This window comes from Carassius carassius, chromosome 25, assembly GCF_963082965.1.
Source record: "Carassius carassius chromosome 25, fCarCar2.1, whole genome shotgun sequence".
NCBI lineage: Eukaryota > Metazoa > Chordata > Actinopteri > Cypriniformes > Cyprinidae > Carassius > Carassius carassius.
Window position 1 is genome coordinate 30,624,794 of NC_081779.1, and position 19,488 is coordinate 30,644,281.

Below are 19,488 nucleotides of genomic sequence, written 5' to 3' on the forward strand. Positions count from 1 at the left end.
AATTATATAATAATCTTGCCAAAAAAAAAAAATAGTGTCATTGCCCGATCTCTGAATCTTAGCAGGTTTAGGTCTGGTTAGTACTTGGATGGGAGACCGCCTGGGAGTACCAGGTGCTGTAAGCTTTTTGGAAATTTTTCACTAAGTATATAATAATCTTGCAAAAAAAAAAAAAAAGAGTCAATGCCCGATCTCTGAATCTTAGCAGGTTTAGGTCTGGTTAGTACTTGGATGAGAGACCGCCTTGGAATAGCAAGGTGCTTTAAGGTTTTTGGAAATTTTTCAGTAAGTATATAATAATCTTGCAAAAAAAAAAAAAAAAAAAATTGTCAATGCCCGATCTCTGAATCTTAGCAGGTTTAGGTCTGGTTAGTACTTAGATGAGAGACCGCCTGGGAATACCAGGTGCTTTAAGCTTTTGGGTTTTCTTTCCTACTTATATAATGTACTGGCCATTAGAATGACTGATCTTTAAATAGCCCTCTCTTTGCAGCAACCTTCGCTTACGGCCATACCAACCTGGCTATGCCCGATCTCGTCTGATCTTGGAAGCTAAGCAGGTTTGGGCCTGGTTAGTACTTGGATGGGAGACCGCCTGGGAATACTAGGTGCTGTAAGCTTTTGGGTTTTCTTCCCTACTTATACAATGTACTGGCGTTTAGAATGGCTGATCTTTAAATAGCCCTGTCTTTGCAGCAACCTTCGCTTATGGCCATACCAACCTGGCTTTGCCTGATCTCGTCTGATCTGGGAAGCTAAGCAGGCTTGGGCCTGGTTAGTACTTGGATGGGAGACCGCCTGGGAGTACCAGGTGCTGTAAGCTTTTTGGAAATTTTTCACTAAGTATATAATAATCTTGCAAAAAAAAAAAAAAAAGAGTCAATGCCCGATCTCTGAATCTTAGCAGGTTTAGGTCTGGTTAGTACTTGGATGAGAGACCGCCTGGGAATACCAGGTGCTTTAAGCTTTTTGGAAATTTTTCAGTAATTATATAATAATCTTGCCAAAAAAAAAAAATAGTGTCATTGCCCGATCTCTGAATCTTAGCAGGTTTAGGTCTGGTTAGTACTTGGATGGGAGACCGCCTGGGAGTACCAGGTGCTGTAAGCTTTTTTGGAAATTTTTCACTAAGTATATAATAATCTTGCAAAAAAAAAAAAGAGTCAATGCCCGATCTCTGAATCTTAGCAGGTTTAGGTCTGGTTAGTGCTTGGATGAGAGACCGCCTGGGAATACCAGGTGCTTTAAGCTTTTTGGAAATTTTTCAGTAATTATATAATAATCTTGCCAAAGAAAAAAATAGTGTCATTACCCGATCTCTGAATATTAGCAGGTTTGGGCCTGGTTAGTACTTGGATGGGAGACCGCCTTGGAATAGCAAGGTGCTTTAAGCTTTTTGGAAATTTTTCACTAAGTATATAATAATCTTGCAAAAAAAGAGACAATGCCCAATCTCTGAATATGATAGTATATAATAATCTTGCAAAAAAAAAGAGTCAATGCCCCAATCTCTGAATATTAGCAGGTTTGGGCCTGGTTAGTACTTGGATGGGAGACCGCCTTGGAATAGCAAGGTGCTTTAAGCTTTTTGGAAATATTTCAGTAAGTATATAATAATCTTGCAAAAAAAAAAAAAAAAAAGAGTCAATGCCCGATTTCTGAATCTTAGCAGGTTTAGGTCTGGTTAGTACTTGGATAAGAGACCGCCTGGGAATACCAGGTGCTTTAAGCTTTTTGGAAATTTTTCACTAAGTATATAATAATCTTGCAAAAAAAAAAAAAAAATTGTCAATGCCCGATCTCTGAATCTTAGCAGGTTTAGGTCTGGTTAGTACTTAGATGAGAGACCGCCTGGGAATACCAGGTGCTTTAAGCTTTTGGGTTTTCTTTCCTACTTCTATAATGTACTGGCCATTAGAATGACTGATCTTTAAATAGCCCTCTCTTTGCAGCAACCTTCGCTTACGGCCATACCAACCTGGCTATGCCCGATCTTGTCTGATCTCGGAAGCAAAGCAGGTTTGGGCCTGGTTAGTACTTGGATGGGAGACCGCCTGGGAATACTAGGTGCTGTAAGCTTTTGGGTTTTCTTCCCTACTTACACAATGTACTGGCGATTAGAATGGCTGATCTTTAAATAGCCCTCTCTTTGCAGCAACCTTCGCTTATGGCCATACCAACCTGGCTATGCCTGATCTCGTCTGATCTCGGAAGCTAAGCAGGCTTGGGCCTGGTTAGTACTTGGATGGGAGACCGCCTGGGAATACTAGGTGCTGTAAGCTTTTGGGTTTTCTTCCCTACTTACACAATGTACTGGCGATTAGAATGGCTGATCTTTAAATAGCCCTCTCTTTGCAGCAACCTTCGCTTATGGCCATACCAACCTGGCTGTACCTGATCTCGTCTGATCTCGGAAGCTAAGCAGGCTTGGGCCTGGTTAGTACTTGGATGGGAGACTGCCTGGGAGTACCAGGTGCTGTAAGCTTTTTGGAAATTTTTCACTAAGTATATAATAATCTTGCAAAAAAAAAAAAAAAAAAAAAAAGAGTCAATGCCCGATCTCTGAATATAATAGTATATAATAATCTTGCAAAAAAAGAGTCAATGCCCAATCTCTGAATATAATAGTATATAATAATCTTGCAAAAAAAAAAGAGTCAATGCCCCAATCTCTGAATATTAGCAGGTTTGGGCCTGGTTAGTACTTGGATGGGAGACCGCCTTGGAATAGCAAGGTGCTTTAAGCTTTTTGGAAATTTTTCACTAAGTATATAATAATCTTGCAAAAAAAAAAAAAAAAGAGTCAATGCCCGATCTCTGAATCTTAGCAGGTTTAGGTCTGGTTAGTACTTGGATGAGAGACCGCTTGGGAATACCAGGTGCCTTAAGCTTTTTTGAAATTTTTCAGTAATTATATAATAATCTTGCCAAAAAAAAAAAAAATAGTGTCATTGCCCGATCTCTGAATATTAGCAGGTTTGGGCCTGGTTAGTACTTGGATGGGAGACCGCCTTTGAATAGCAAGGTGCTTTAAGCTTTTTGGAAATTTTTCACTAAGTATATAATAATCTTGCAAAAAAAAAAAAAAGACTCAATGCCCAATCTCTGAATCTTAGCAGGTTTAGGTCTGGTTAGTACTTAGATGAGAGACCGCCTGGGAATACCAGGTGCTTTAAGCTTTTGGGTTTTCTTTCCTACTTATATGATATACTGGCCATTAGAATGGCTGATCTTTAAATAGCCCTCTCTTTGCAGCAACCTTCTCTTACGGCCATACCAACCTGGCTATGCCTGATCTCGTCTGATCTCGGAAGCTAAGCAGGTTTGGGTCTGCTTAGTACTTGGATGGGAGACTGCCTGGGAGTACCAGGTGCTTTAAGCTTTTTGGAAATTTTTCAGTAATTATATAATAATCTTGCAAAAAAAAAAAAAAAAAGTCAATGCTCGATCTCTGAATCTTAGCAGGTTTAGGTCTGGTTAGTACTTGGATGAGAGACCGCCTGGGAATACCAGGTGCTTTAAGCTTTTTCGAAATTTTTCAGTAATTATATAATAATCTTGCCAAAAAAAAAAATAGTATCATTCCCCGATCTCTGAATATTAGCTGGTTTGGGCCTGGTTAGTACTTGGATGGGAGACCGCCTTGGAATAGCAAGGTGCTTTAAGCTTTTTGGAAATTTTTCAGTAAGTATATAATAATCTTGCAAAAAAAGAGTCAATGCCCAATCTCTGAATATAATAGTATATAATAATCTTGCAGAAAAAAAGAGTCAATGCCCCAATCTCTGAATATTAGCAGGTTTGGGCCTGGTTAGTACTTGGATGGGAGACCGCCTTGGAATAGCAAGGTGCTTTAAGCTTTTTGGAAATTTTTCACTAAGTATATAATAATCTTGCAAAAAAAAAAAAAAAAAAGAGTCAATGCCCGATCTCTGAATCTTAGCAGGTTTAGGTCTGGTTAGTACTTGGATGAGAGACCGCCTGGGAATACCAGGTGCTTTAAGCTTTTGGGTTTTCTTTCCTACTTATATAATGTACTGGCCATTAGAATGACTGATCTTTAAATAGCCCTCTCTTTGCAGCAACCTTCGCTTACGGCCATACCAACCTGAGGGCGCTAGAGAGCTACAGGAAGTGTTGGCTGCAGTTGGGAGAGGAAGGCTCTCCTCCATTTTTATTTTTCTGTCAGTGTTTGTTTTGTGAGTTGTTTTTGGACTTTAGTTTATTTTTTGTGTTTTTTCAGTTTTAAACCACCTAACAGCAGCATCTTGCTGGCTGGAGGGTGGTTAATTTTTTGTTTGATTTTTGTACAATGGACGGATTATTGGCAAACGACACTGGACTGGCTGGAGAGACACGCATGGCAAACGACACTGGAATGGCTGGAGAGACACGTATGGCAAACGAAACTGGACTGGCTGGAGAGACACGTATGGCAAACGACACTGGACTGCTTGGAGAGACACGTATGGCAAATGACCCTGGACTGGCTGGAGAGACACGCATGGCAAATGACCCTGGAGTGGAGTATCGACAACGAGCAGGACACGGTAAAAAACAAGATGCAAGAGATAAAATTGGTGAAAGGAAATACTTAAAGGAGGCAACTGTGATTGTGAATGTCGAGAACGTAAATGAGGTGAGAGCTGTGGATATTATTAAAGCGGTGACGGAAAAATGTGGATATGGTAAAATGTTAGCACTAAGACCAAGACAAGGAAAGGAATATGAACTGACAATGGAGAAAGAAGAAACATGTGATGAACTGACTGAGGGATTGTTAATTAAAGGAGTTAACTGTGAGATAAAGAAACTGCAAAATAGAGATTATGTTGTTTCCTTCATGCACCTGCCCGTCTACCTTGATGATAAAGACATTTTTAGAAAATTGGAGGGATGGGGAGTTAATCCCATTTCAAAATTAAAAAGAAGATGCTACCCGGGCACTGAAATAGAGGATGGAACAAGGTTTTTAAAAGTGAGATTCCCCAAGGAGGTGGCATCATTGCCCTACAGCACAAAGCTGGAAACAGCAGAAGGGCCGCAGTACTTTAGGGTGATGCACAGCCACCAGGTGAAGACCTGTAAGCTGTGCATGAGCCCGGATCATCTGCTCAAAGAATGCCCTGAATTTAAGTGTCACAAGTGCGAGGAAAGGGGACATTTCGCAAGGGATTGCAATGCGGTCAGATGCCCGGAGTGTCAAAAGATTTTAAACAAGTGTGAGTGTTGGATGGAGGGAGAGGAAGGAGGTCTGGAGCATCGGGTGGACGGACAGGTGCAAGAAGGAAACACTGAAGAGGAAGGAGATATTGATGAAGGACAAGGGGATGAAGGATTATCACAAAAGGAAACAGAAGGAGGAACAGGCAACCAAGAGGAAGAAGAAGAAGGAAAAAAGAATGATATGGATGAGGAACAAACAGCAGAACAGAATACCCAATGGACAGAAATGGAAATATCGGACAGTTTTAAAAATCTTTTGGATAATGTGGAGAGGGATGGACAGGGAATGTATGATCAAAACAAAGAAATGGACAGTGAAGAAGAAACAAGGATGGACAACATGGGAAAAGACAGAGGGGAGAGAGGACAAAGTAGAAGAAGAACATTAAAGGTAAAACCAAATGTGGAAAATGCAAGAAAAAAGTTAATGACAAGGGGCCGAGTAAAAAGTGTAAACAGATATGAAGTGTTAAGAGGGCTGGAGGGAGAAGATGGAAAATAATGGTTTTTATGTATTTATTTTTATTTATTTTAATGGTTTTAAGTTGTGTTACTTTTAATGCAAGGGGATTGATGGACATGGGTAAATTTGAAAAGGTGAAAGAAATGTGTAAAGGAGAGGATGTGATTTTATTACAAGAAACTAACTGGAGGGAAGAGTACATGACTGAAATAAGGGAAAGGTGGAGCGGAGAGATTTTATATAACAATGGTGATGGGAGGCTTGGAAGAGGAGTTGCGATTTTAATAAAAGAAAACTGTGGGGTATCATGTAAAACAATATATAATGACGTAGATGGGAAATGTATTGCGGTTGAAATGGAGTATGAGGAGAAAAAAGTTATTGTAGTTAATATTCATGCACCGACTGTAGAGAATGAAAAGAAGGAATATTTTAATGTATTAAGAGATTTTTTTAAAAAGCATAAAGAAGTTATTATGATGGGTGATTTTAATACCGTTTTCAGTAAATTAGAAATGGGTGAGGGAATGGTTTTTAAAAATGATAAAGGAAGAAAAGAACTGAAACTATTAATGGAAGAAAATAATATGATTGATGTATGGAGAGAAAGAAATGAAAAAAAGAAAGAATATTCAAGGAGGCAATTAGTAGGGAATTTTATGTGTAAGACAAGGATTGATTTTATTTTGTGTACAAGGAACATTGAAGGATATATCGGTAACATTAAATATGAAGAATCAAGCTTAAGTGACCATAAACCAATTTTTTTGCAAGTAGACTGGAGTTCAGTGAAAAGAGGGCCGGGTGTATGGGTGTTAAATGTAGAGGTTTTGAAGAATGAGGAGTATGTTTTAAGTATTAAAGAAATTATTGAAAAAGAAAAGGAGAATGAAATGTACAGTGAAGATAAAAGGATATGGTGGGAAAATGTTAAATATTTAGTTAAAAAATTCACAATAAAGTATTGCAAATTAATACAGATATGTAAGAGGAAGAAGGAGAGAGAAATAAGAGAAAATTTGGAAAAGGAATTAAATGAGAATGGGAAAGATATACAAAAAATAAAAGAATTGGAGGGAAAATTGAAAGAAATGGAAGAGAAAAAATATGAAGGAGCAAGACTAAGAAGTAAAGCTAAATATACTGTGGAGGGAGAAAAATGTACAAAATATTTCTTTGATCTAGAAAAAATACGAGGGAAAGCTGGAATGATTAAAGAAATAAGAGGAAAAAATGGTGTAGTGGTGGAAACAAATGAGGAAATATTAAAAGAAGTAAAAGCATATTATGAGAACCTGTTTAGTACTGAGGGGTTGAAGGAAGAAGAGAAATTGGAGTTACTTAAGCAAATAAAAACAACAGTAGGAGAAGTAGACAAAAAAGAGTGTGATGAAGAGATAAGAGAAGAAGAGATAAAAAGAGCAATAAGTGAATTAAACAAAAATAAAAGTCCAGGTATAGATAGTTTGGGGAGTGAATTTTATATTGTTTTTAAAGATTTTTTAACCAGTATTTTAAAAGAAGTATATGAAGAGATCTTTAAAAAAGAAGAAATGAATCAGAGAATGGGGATGGGATTATTAAAGTTGATATATAAAAGAAAAGGAGATAAAGTAGACTTAAAAAATTATAGACCAATTACAATGTTGAATACAGATCTGAAAATTTTAACAAAAGTTTTAGCCAACAGATTGAAAGAGGTAATGCCAACCATAATTGAAACAAATCAAGTGTATGGAGTTAAAGGGAAAGATATAGCGGACACAACTTTAAGTATAATAGATAGAATAAGATATATGAAAGAAAAAAACAAAAAAGGATATGTTATTAGTTTGGATTTCGAAAAGGCTTTTGATAGAGTGGAGCATGAATATTTATTTGGAATTTTAAGAAGGTACGGGTTTGGGGAAAATTTTATCAAGTGGATTACAATTTTATATAGGGGAGCAATAACAAGAATACAGTGTAATGGTTTTTTAACTGAATGTTTTAAAATTACTAGATCAATAAGACAAGGATGTCCATTATCAGCGCTTTTATATTCTTTAGTTGCAGAACCATTGGGATTAGCTATTAAAATAGACGAAGACATAAGAGGGATAAACATTGAAGGAAGTGGGGGAAATGAAAAAATATTTCAATATGCAGATGATACGACAATAATAGTTAAAGATATAGAGAGTGTTAATAAAGTAATGGAAGTAGTACAGATGTTTTGTAGGGGATCAGGAGGTAAGATAAATGAAGAAAAAACTATATATATGAGATTTGGAGGAGTGACTGTTTTAACAGAGTATTTTCATTTTAAAGAAACAAAAGAAATAAGGATTTTAGGTGTTCTAATGGGAAAAGAAGAAAGGAATGTTAAAGAAAATATGTGGGAAGAAATAGTAGGAGGTATTGAAAGAAGGTTAAATTTTTGGAAATTGAGGACATTAAGTTTAAAAGGGAAGGTTTTAATTTTAAATGTGTTAATGGTGTCAAAGTTGTGGTATGTTTTATATGTGACTGCTATGCCAATGTGGGTGGAGACAAGGTTGAATAAATGTTTTTTAGATTTTTTATGGAATAGTAAACCGTCAAGAATTGCATATAGTTCATTAATAGGAGAAATAGGGAAAGGAGGGATGGGATTAATTGATGTTGAACAGAGAAAAAATAGCTTAAGAATTAAAATAGTAAAAAAATATCTAGATGATGGTCACAAAACTGCATGGAAAAAGACAATGGAATATTTTTTAAACAAATGTGGGGATTTTAACATGGGGGATGGGATTTTATGGATGAAAACAAAGAATTGGATGACAGAGTGCTTACCAGAGTTTTATAGGGAAATGTTTAGTGCCTGGGGAAAATTTTTAGATAGACTTGAGTATGATCCACATGGGAGAGAAAACATTTTAAATCAACCTCTGTTTTTAAACCAAAACATTTTAAAACAAGACAAAGGAATTTTTTTAAAGAAATGGATGGAAGTGGGGATAACAAGAGTGAGAGATGTTTTGTATGAATTTAAAGAAGGGTTTTTACCAACACAATTTATTGTAGATGCAATGGAGGAGGCAAAAGAGGATTACAGTGAACAAGTAATAAAAAATAAATATGAAATCATTAAAAATGCAATACCTAAAGAGTGGATAAAAAGAATAGAAAGTATGGAAGGAGAGCCAAAAGAGAAATGTATTCATGTGAAATTAGGGGGAAAACTGTATGATTTTAAGGAATGTACTGTGAAAATGATTTATTGTGCTTTTAGAGATGATGTTTTTAAAGAGCCGATTGCAAATGGTTACTGGGTGCAGAAATTCAAAGATTTAAAAAAAGAGTGTATATGGAGAAACATGACGGGGAAATGTGTGGAAACAAAATTGGAATGTTTGGAGTATTTTATAAGGCATAAAGTGGTTTTTACTGATGTTATTTTAAATAAAATAGGAATGGAAGAAAATGCTCTGTGTAAAGTGTGCCAGGAAGAGGAAGAGGGGATTTTACATATGTTTTTACATTGTAGAGAGCTAGAGGACTTTTTAAGGAAATGTAAATGTTTAATTAAAGATGTGACTGAGGAGTGGGATGAAAATGTAATGGAATGGAACAGAGTTGTGATGTTTGGTTGGGAAAAAAAGTTTCAAAACAAAAGTTTCATTAATCTGTGTGTAATGCTAATGAAAAGTGCAATATGGGACAGAAGAACTGTGGCTAAAAAGGAAAAAATTGTGTTGGATGTTTGGAGGATGTTTAAAAGAAAAACAGAATTATATACTGAAAGACTGTATGTGTACTTTAAAGGTGTAAATATGTTAGACTCTTTTTATGATGTTTTTACCCCAAAAGTTTATTGTGTTTTAAATGATTTAATGTGGAAGCTGCCAGGAAGTGAAGGAGATTTTTAAATTATCTATGTAAAGGAAAGATGTGTAATGTAGGGATGTGTAAAGACAATGTTCTGTATTTTCTGTTGATTGCGTTTAATCTATTGTATTTTATTGATTGAAATTTCTTAATAAAAAAAAAAATAAAAAAATAAAAAATAAAAAAAGGCTATGCCTGATCTCGTCTGATCTCGGAAGCTAAGCAGGTTTTGGGCCTGGTTAGTACTTGGATGGGAGACCGCCTTGGAATAGCAAGGTGCTTTAAGCTTTTTGGAAGTTTTTCACTAAGTATATAATAATCTTGCAAAAAAATAAAAAAAATAGAGTCAATGCCCGATCTCTGAATCTTAGCAGGTTTAGGTCTGGTTAGTACTTGGATGAGAGACCGCCTGGGAATACCAGGTGCTTTAAGCTTTTTGGAAATTTTTCAGTAATTATATAATAATCTTGCCAAAAAAAAAAAAATAGTGTCATTGCCCGATCCCTGAATATTAGCAGGTTTGGGCCTGGTTAGTACTTGGATGGGAGACCACCTTGGAAGAGCAAGGTGCTTTAAGCTTTTTGGAAATTTTTCACTAAGTATATAATAATCTTGCAAAAAAAAAAAAAAGAGTCAATGCCCAATCTCTGAATATTAGCAGGTTTGGGCCTGGTTAGTACTTGGATGGGAGACCGCCTTGGAATAGCAAGGTGCTTTAAGCTTTTTGGAAATTTTTCACTAAGTATATAATAATCTTGCAAAAAAAAGAGTCAATGCCCAATCTCTGAATCTTAGCAGGTTTAGGTCTGGTTAGTACTTGGATGAGAGACCGCCTGGGAATACCTGGTGCTTTAAGCTTTTGGGTTTTCTTTCCTACTTATATAATGTACTGGCCATTAGAATGGCTGATCTTTAAATAGCCCTCTCTTTGCAGCAACCTTCGCTTACGGCCATACCAACCTGGCTATGCCCGATCTCGTCTGATCTCGGAAGCTAAGCAGGTTTGGTTAGTACTTGGATGGGAGACCGCCTGGGAGTACCAGGTGCTGTAAACTTTTTTGAAATTTTTCACTAAGTATTTAATAATTTTGCAAAAAAAAAAAAAAAAGAGTCAATGCCCGATCTCTGAATCTTAGCAAGTTTAGGTCTGGTTTGTACTTGGATGAGAGACCGCCTGGGAATACCAGCTGCTTTAAGCTTTTTGGAAATTTTTCAGTAATTATATAATAATCTTGCCAAAAAAAAAAAAATAGTGTCATTGCCCGATCTCTGAATATTAGCAGGTTTGGGCCTGGTTAGTACTTGGATGGGAGACCGCCTTGGAATAGCAAGGTGCTTTAAGCTTTTTGGAAATTTTTCACTAAGTATATAATAATCTTGCAAAAAAAGAGTCAATACCCAATCTCTGAATATTAGCAGGTTTGGGCCTGGTTAGTACTTGGATGGGAGACCGCCTTGGAATAGCAAGGTGCTTTAAGCTTTTTGGAAATTTTTCACTAAGTATATAATACTCTTGCAAAAAAAAAAAAAAGAGTCAATGCCCGATCTCTGAATATTAGCAGGTTTAGGTCTGGTTAGTACTTGGATGAGAGACCGCCTGGGAATACCAGGTGCTTTAAGCTTTTTGGAAATTGTTCAGTAATTATATAATAATCTTGCCAAAAAAAAAAAATAGTGTCATTGCCCGATCTCTGAATATTAGCAGGTTTGGGCCTGGTTAGTACTTGGATGGGAGACCGCCTTGGAATAGCAAGGTGCTTTAAGCTTTTTGGAAATTTTTCACTAAGTATATAATAATCTTGCAAAAAAAAAAAAAGAGTCAATGCCCAATCTCTGAATATTAGCAGGTTTGGGCCTGGTTAGTACTTGGATGGGAGACCGCCTTGGAATAGCAAGGTTCTTTAAGCTTTTTGGAAATTTTTCAGTAAGTATATAATAATCTTGCAAAAAAAAAAAGAGTCAATGCCCGATCTCTGAATCTTAGCAGGTTTAGGTCTGGTTAGTACTTGGATGAGAGACCGCCTGGGAATACCTGGTGCTTTAAGCTTTTGGGTTTTCTTTCCTACTTATATAATGTACTGGCCATTAGAATGGCTGATCTTTAAATAGCCCTCTCTTTGCAGCAACCTTCGCTTATGGCCATACCAACCTGGCTATGCCCGATCTCGTCTGATCTCGGAAGCTAAGCAGGTTTGGGCCTGGTTAGTACTTGGATGGGAGACTGCCTGGGAGTACCAGGTGCTGTAAACTTTTTTGAAATTTTTCACTAAGTATTTAATAATTTTGCAAAAAAAAAAAAAAGAGTCAATGCCCGATCTCTGAATCTTAGCAGGTTTAGGTCTGGTTAGTACTTGGATGAGAGACCGCCTGGGAATACCAGGTGCTTTAAGCTTTTTGGAAATTTTTCAGTAATTATATAATAATCTTGCCAAAAAAAAAAAAATAGTGTCATTGCCCGATCTCTGAATATTAGCAGGTTTGGGCCTGGTTAGTACTTGGATGGGAGACCGCCTTGGAATAGCAAGGTGCTTTAAGCTTTTTGGAAATTTTTCAGTAATTATATAATAATCTTGCCAAAAAAAAAAAAATAGTGTCATTGTCCGATCTCTGAATATTAGCAGGTTTGGGCTTGGTTAGTACTTGGATGGGAGAACGCCTTGGAATAGCAAGGTGCTTTAAGCTTTTTGGAAATTTTTCACTAAGTATATAATAATCTTGCAAAAAAAAGAGTCAATGCCCAATCTCTGAATATTAGCAGGTTTGGGCCTGGTTAGTACTTGGATGGGAGACCGCCTTGGAATAGCAAGGTACTTTAAGCTCTTTGGAAATTTTTCAGTAATTATATAATAATCTTGCCAAAAAAAAAAAAAAGAGTCAATGCCCGATCTCTGAATCTTAGCAGGTTTAGGTCTGGTTAGTACTTGGATTAGAAACCGCCTGGGAATACCAGGTGCTTTAAGCTTTTTGGAAATTTTTCAGTAATTATATAATAATCTTGCCAAAAAAAAAAAAATAGTGTCATTGCCCGATCTCTGAATCTTAGCAAGTTTAGGTCTGGTTAGTACTTGGATGAGAGACCGCCTGGGAATACCTGGTGCTTTAAGCTTTTGGGTTTTCTTTCCTACTTATATAATGTACTGGCCATTAGAATGGCTGATCTTTAAATAGCCCTCTGTTTGCAGTAACCTTCGCTTACGGCCATACCAACCTGAGGGCGCTAGAGAGCTACAGGAAGTGTTGGCTGCAGTTGGGAGAGGAAGGCTCTCCTCCATTTTGTGTTTTTCTATTTGTGGTTGTTTTGTTTGTTTTGTGAATCTGTGATTGTTTCTTTGGCATTTTTTCTTTTTTGAAAGCCACCTAACAGCAGCATATCGCTGTCTGGAGGGTGGTTGATCTTTTTTTTCTCAAAAATGGACGGATTGTATGGTAACGACTCGGAACTGGCTGGAGAGACTCGAATGGCAAATGACAATGGACTGGCAGGAGGAACACGCACGGCAAGCGACACTGGACTGGCTGGAGGAACACGCATGGCAATCGACACTGGACTGGCTGGAGGAACAAGCATGGCAAACAACACTGGACTGGCTGGAGGAACACGCATGGTAAACGACACTAGAATGGCTGGAGGAACAAGTATGGCAAACGACAATGGACTGGCTGGAGGAACACGCACGGCAAATGACACTGGACTGGAGAAGCGACAAAGAGCTGGAAATGTAAAAGATCAAGAAGCAAGGAAAAGATTTGGTGAAAGAAAATATTTAAAGGAGGCAACAGTGATCGTGAGTACAGAGAATGTGATTGGTGTGAGAGGAGAGGATATAATTAAAGCAATCTCAGAAAAAATTGGAAGTGGAAAGGTGTTGGCTGTAAGACCCAGACAAAGCAAAGAATATGAACTGACATTGGAACAGGAAGAAATGTGTGACATTTTAATCAATGGATTGACAATAAAGGGAGTGGACTGTGAAGTAAAAAAACTGCAAAATAAAGATTACGTTGTTTCCTTCATGCACCTGCCTGTCTACCTGGAGGATAAGGAAATTGTAAACAAATTGGAAGGATGGGGGGTTTCCCCCATATCTAAAATCAAAAGAAGGTGCTATCCGGACACTGACATCGAAGACGGCACAAGGTTTGTAAAGGTGAGGTTCCCCAAAGAAGTGGCATCACTCCCTTACAGCACTAAGATTGAAACAGCTGAAGGCCCCCAGTACTTTAGGGTGATGCACAGCCACCAGGTGAAGACTTGTAGGCTGTGCATGAGCCCAGAACATCTACTGAAAGAGTGCCCAGAATTCAAGTGCCATAAATGTTTGGAAAGGGGACATTTTGCACGAGACTGCAATGCTGTCAGGTGTCCGGATTGCCAAGAAATTTTAAATAAATGTGAATGCTGGATGGAGGGGGTGGTAGGTGGAAGGAAAGAACAGGTGGACAGACAGGTGCATGAAGAAAACAATGATGAAGGACATTGTGATGAAAGACATGAAGAAGACAAATTACAACCAAAGGAAACAGAGGAAGGAACAAACAACAGACAGGAAGGAGAAGGAGAAAAAGAAAAAGAAAATAACAATGAACAAATAAGAGAAGAGGACACACAAATTACACCGATGGACATATCTTCAATTCATGGACAAAAAGGAAAAGAACAAGACAAAGAAACTGATAACGAAGGAGAAATTAGTATGGAGGAGGATGAGAAGGAAAAGGCGGAGAGGGGAAAAATACGAAGAAGATCGCTAAAGGTAAAGCCAAATATAGAAAGTTCAAGAAAAAAAGTGAAATGTTTAAATAGGTTTGAGGTGTTAAAGGAATTGGAGGAGAAAGACTGAGAATGATGGGTTTTAGATATTTATTATTTTTCTTTTTAATGGTTTTAAGTGTTGTGACTTTTAATGCAAGAGGACTTTTGAACTTAAAGAAATTTGAAAATATAAAAGAAAAATGTAAAAGAGAAGACATTATTGTACTACAGGAAACAAACTGGAGAGGAAATGTAATGAATGAATATAAAAAGAGATGGGGAGGAGGGATTTTGTACAATAATGGAGATGGGAGGTTTGGGAGAGGTGTGGCTTTTTTAATGAAGGATGATGTTTTTAAAGCAAGTCAAATTTTATACAAAGATACGATGGGTAAATGTATGGTTGTAGAGACAAAACATGAAGGAAGGGAATTGATTTTAGTAAATGTACATGCACCAACGGAGGAGAAGGAAAAGAAAGAGTTTTTTTATGTTTTAAGTAGTTTTGTAAAGAAGTATAAAGAAATAATAATGATGGGGGATTTTAATACGGTTTTTAGTAAACAAGACATGGCAGATGGAATGGTTTTTAAAACTGACAAAGGGAGAAAAGAATTAAAAGCTTTAATGGCAGAAAATAATATGATAGATGTGTGGAGAGAAAGAAATGAAAAGAAAAAAGAGTTTTCAAGAAGGCAAATAGTGGGGCAGTTTGTGTGTGAAACAAGAATTGATTTTATTTTATGTACAAGAAATGTGGAGAATTTTATAGAAAATATTAAGTATGAAGAAACAAGTTTTAGCGATCACAAGTTCTTATTTTTTAAATTGGATTGGAATAAAGTGCAAAGAGGGCCAGGAATATGGGTTTTAAATACAAAAATGTTAGAAAATTAAGACTATGTATTAAAGGTTAAAGAAATTATAGAAAAAGAAAAGGAAAATGAAATGTATGAAGAAGATAAGAGAATTTGGTGGGAGAATGTAAAGTTTTTAATAAAAAAATTCTCAATTAAGTATTGTAGCATAATACGCAAATGCAAAAGATACAACGAAAAAAAAATAAAGGAATGTTTGGAAGCGGAATTGAATAAAGAAAATAAAGATATACAAAAGATAAAGGAAATGGATGAAAAACTGAAGGAAATAGAGGAAAAAGAATATGAGGGGGCGAGGTTAAGGAGCAAAGCTAAATATACTGTGGAGGGAGAAAAGTGCACAAAGTTTTTTTTTGATTTGGAAAAAAAGAGAGGGAAAGCTGAAACAATAAAACAGGTAAGAGGGAAAAATGGGGAAGTTGTAGAGGGGAATGAAAAGATTTTAGAAGAAATAAAGAATTTTTATGAAGATCTTTTTAGTGCCAGGGGTGTAGAAGAAAACGAAAAAATTGAATTGTTGAATCAAATAAAAGTAAAAGTGAGTAAGGAAGATAAAAAAGAATGCGATCAAAAAATTGGTGAAGAAGAGATTGAAAGAGCAATACAGCAGCTGAATAAACAGAAAAGTCCAGGAATAGATGGTTTGGGAAGTGAATTTTATATATGTTTTAAAGAGATTTTAACCAAGATTTTAAATGAAGTTTTTAGTGAGATTTTTGAAAAAGAAGAAGTTAATGAAAGAATGGGGATGGGGATAACAAAACTGATATATAAAAGGAAAGGAGAAAAGGTAGATTTAAAAAACTATAGGCCGATCACAATGCTTAACACAGATTTTAAGATTTTATCAAAGGTTTTAGCAAACAGGTTAAAGGAAGTAATGCCAAGTATAATCGAAACAAACCAAGCATACGGAGTAAAAGGAAGGGATATAGCGGATATAACAATGAGTATAAGAGACACAATATGGTATATGAAAGAACTAAATGAAGATGGTTACATAATTAGTCTAGATTTTGAAAAAGCATTTGATCGGGTTGAACACGAGTATTTATTTGATGTTTTAAAGAAATTTGGTTTTGGGGGAGATTTTATCAAATATATTGAGATTTTATATAAGGGCGCTTTAACGAGAATAAAGTGTAATGGGTTTTTAACAGAATGTTTTAAAATCACAAGATCGATAAGACAGGGTTGTCCGCTTTCGGCATTATTATATTCACTTGTATCGGAACCGTTAGGATTGGCCATAAAACAAAAAGAAGGAATAATTGGAATTGAAATTGAGGAAAATAATGCTGAGGGAAAGGTTTTTCAATATGCTGATGACACAACGATAATAGTAAAAGGAAAGGAGAGCATCAAAGAAGTTATGAATGTTGTAGAGGAATATTGTAAAGGATCTGGGAGTAAAGTAAATGAAGAAAAGACGGTATATATGAGATTTGGTAAAGCAATGGTTTTAAAGGATAGTTTTAATTTTAAGGAAGTGGAAGAAATTAGGATTTTAGGAATTTTAATGGGTAAAAATGAGATGAAAGTAAGAGATGAAATGTGGGTGGAACTAGTAACAGGAATAGAGAGAAGGTTAAATTTTTGGAAATTAAGAACTTTAAACTTAAAAGGGAAGGTTTTAGTATTGAATGTTTTAATGGTGTCTAAGCTATGGAATGTTTTATATGTGTCGCATATGCCAATGTGGACAGAAAAGAGGTTGAAGAAATGTTTTCTTGACTTTTTATGGGAGGGGAAGCCAGCAAGAATAGCTTTTAATACGATTTTAGGGGCGGTAGAGAAGGGGGGTTTAGGTTTAATAGATGTGGAACAGAGGAAAAATAGTTTGAGAGTGAAAGTAGTGAAGAAATACCTACAAGATGAGGACAAACCAGAGTGGAAAAAGACGATGAAATATTTTTTAAACAAATGTGGGGATCTTAACATGGGGGATGGAATTTTATGGATGAAAACGAAGAATTGGATGACAGAAAATTTACCAGAGTTTTATAGAGAAATTTTAAGTGCTTGGGGAAAATTTTTAGATAAAGTTGAGTTTGATCCACATGGGAGAGAACACATTTTAAATCAACCTCTGTTCTTAAACCAAAACATTTTAAAACAAGACAAAGGGATTTTTTTAAAGAAATGGATGGAAGTGGGGATAACAAGAGTGAGAGATGTATTGTATGAATTTAAAGAAGGTTTTTTACCGACACAATTTATTATAGATGCAATGGAGGAGGCAAAAGAGGATTACAGTGAACAAGACATAAAAAATAAATATGAAATCATTAAAAGCGCAATACCCAAAGAGTGGATTAAAAGAATAGAATGTATGGAAGAAGAGCCAAAAGAGAAATGTATTTACGTGAAATTAGGGGAAAAACTGTATGATTTTAAGGAATGTACTCTGAAAATGATTTATTGTTCTTTTAGAGATGGTGTTTTTAAAGAGCCTATTGCAAATGGATACTGGATGCAGAAATTCAAAGATTTAAAAAAAGAGTATATATGGAGAAACATGACAGGGAAGTGTGTGGAAACTAAATTGGGATGTTTGGAGTATTTTATAAGGCATAAAGTGGTTTTTACTGAGATTATTTTAAATAAAATAGGAAGGGAAGAAAATGCTCTGTGTAAAGTGTGCCAGGAAAAGGAAGAGGGGATTTTACATATGTTTTTATATTGTAGAGAACTGGAGGAGTTTTTAAGAAAATGTAAATGTTTAATTAAAGATGTGACTGAAGACCAGTGTTGGGGAGTAACTAGTTACATGTAACGGCGTTACGTAATTTAATTACAAAATTAATGTAACTGTAATTAGTTACAGTTACTAAGAAAAAATGAGTAATTAAATTACAGTTACTTATGAATTTTTAACGATTACAAAGGGGATTACATTTGAATATTTACACACATCCACATACAGATTTAACTGATTTCTTTCCCAAATTGCACTGACTATTCTGAGACATACCGCCCTAATAATTTCCGGGAAGCGGAAACACAGTCTGGTTCGTAACTCGTGCCTAACGCGGACGGAATATGCCACATTTTGGATGACTAAATCAAAAGTAGGTCAGTACACTTGAATCAAAACATGACATGGACTAGTGTCTGTGAATATTAAGCCCCAAAAATGCAATATATGACTCCTGCACGTTCTGCGTGTCTGTGGAAATCAGGCGCAGACTGGACACCGGTAGAACCGGGACAATTCCCGGTTGCCTGGCAGCCGATTTTGCCCGCTATTTTAATATCATTATTGTATAATTGCCTGCCGAATGTACTAAAGCGATCATTTGCGAATCCGCCATTTGATAATTAAATCTCTAATAAGTCATGAAGTGTTAGTCATGACTCGCGCGCTCTCCGCGCCTCCGCCAAACGGTTTGGATCAGACTCCGAGTAATCAATGCGAGAGAGAGAGAGAGAGAGAGAGAGAGAGAGAGGACTGTGGAAGCGCACAGCTGGAGCAGAGAAGCAGAACTCCTGTTCAGGGTTTCAGGTCAGTTTCATCTGTAAAGATGCTTTTTTTTTCTTTGTTTTTTTATTTAATTAATCAAGCAGCAGCACGTTGCTCATCAGTCATCACTCAAAATACTATATAAAGGACATCATTATTATCAGTTGTAATGTTACAGTAGTAATTTAGCTGAAAAACAATCAGATTTTTTTTATAGGTTTAGGGGGAGCTACGGACAGACAACAACACAACCCTTACGAAAATTAACGTTTTAATATATTTCTATAAATCCAGAGAAAATAGTTACTATTGTTTAACTATGGTAACCAAAAATTTAAAATGATTTTACAAATTTAGTTATTTAAAAATAAATACAAATCCATTTGCAAAAAACAAAAAAAACAAAAAAGGTTATTGTATATAGGCTAAAAAAAGCATGATCAATTTTTGTAAGGAAAACATGACTCGTGTACAGTATTAGGATTTTTCTATAAAGATATTGTAGTATTGTAGAGTATTGTATTGTAAAGTATAGTTTTGTTCAATCTTGAGTATTAAAGTCATGAGAGAGATGGATAACAGGGCAAAATAAAGAGACTGAAGAGAAAAATGGAAGTGAAGGTGCAGTTCAGGAGAGAACTTTTAATTATTTAGCATGTCCCCAAATTAAAGATTTAAACCTTTTTTATGTCAGGTCCATACAAAAAATAGTTTTGTCCATGAATTTGTTTGTATGAGTTTGAATTTTCCAGTCTGAATTTTTTTCCCAGTCCGCCCCTCCTGTAAATGAATGGCAAAGACATGGCTTCATTTACTACACATAGGCCTAGTGAAGCTTGCAGTGTTTTCAACC

The 19,488-nt window shown here is 36.1% G+C and overlaps 5 non-coding genes and 3 pseudogenes across 5 annotated transcripts; all 8 read left to right on the forward strand.

The window, feature by feature from the left end:
* Positions 1–501: 501 nt before the first annotated feature.
* Positions 502–620, forward strand: LOC132104993 (5S ribosomal RNA). The gene has a single exon (XR_009423709.1). It is a non-coding gene; the product is annotated as a 5S ribosomal RNA (ribosomal RNA).
* Positions 621–704: 84 nt separating this feature from the next.
* Positions 705–823, forward strand: LOC132105239 (5S ribosomal RNA; annotated as a pseudogene).
* Positions 824–1,960: 1,137 nt separating this feature from the next.
* On the forward strand, positions 1,961–2,079 carry LOC132105059 (5S ribosomal RNA). Its single transcript, XR_009423771.1, has one exon. It is a non-coding gene; the product is annotated as a 5S ribosomal RNA (ribosomal RNA).
* An 84-nt stretch (positions 2,080–2,163) lies between these two features.
* On the forward strand, positions 2,164–2,282 carry LOC132105113 (5S ribosomal RNA). The gene has a single exon (XR_009423822.1). It is a non-coding gene; the product is annotated as a 5S ribosomal RNA (ribosomal RNA).
* Positions 2,283–2,366: 84 nt separating this feature from the next.
* Positions 2,367–2,485, forward strand: LOC132105062 (5S ribosomal RNA). The gene has a single exon (XR_009423774.1). It is a non-coding gene; the product is annotated as a 5S ribosomal RNA (ribosomal RNA).
* A 778-nt stretch (positions 2,486–3,263) lies between these two features.
* LOC132105251 (5S ribosomal RNA) lies at positions 3,264–3,382 on the forward strand (annotated as a pseudogene).
* A 7,101-nt stretch (positions 3,383–10,483) lies between these two features.
* On the forward strand, positions 10,484–10,596 carry LOC132105329 (5S ribosomal RNA; annotated as a pseudogene).
* A 1,076-nt stretch (positions 10,597–11,672) lies between these two features.
* On the forward strand, positions 11,673–11,791 carry LOC132105055 (5S ribosomal RNA). The gene has a single exon (XR_009423767.1). It is a non-coding gene; the product is annotated as a 5S ribosomal RNA (ribosomal RNA).
* The last annotated feature ends 7,697 nt before the right edge of the window (positions 11,792–19,488 follow it).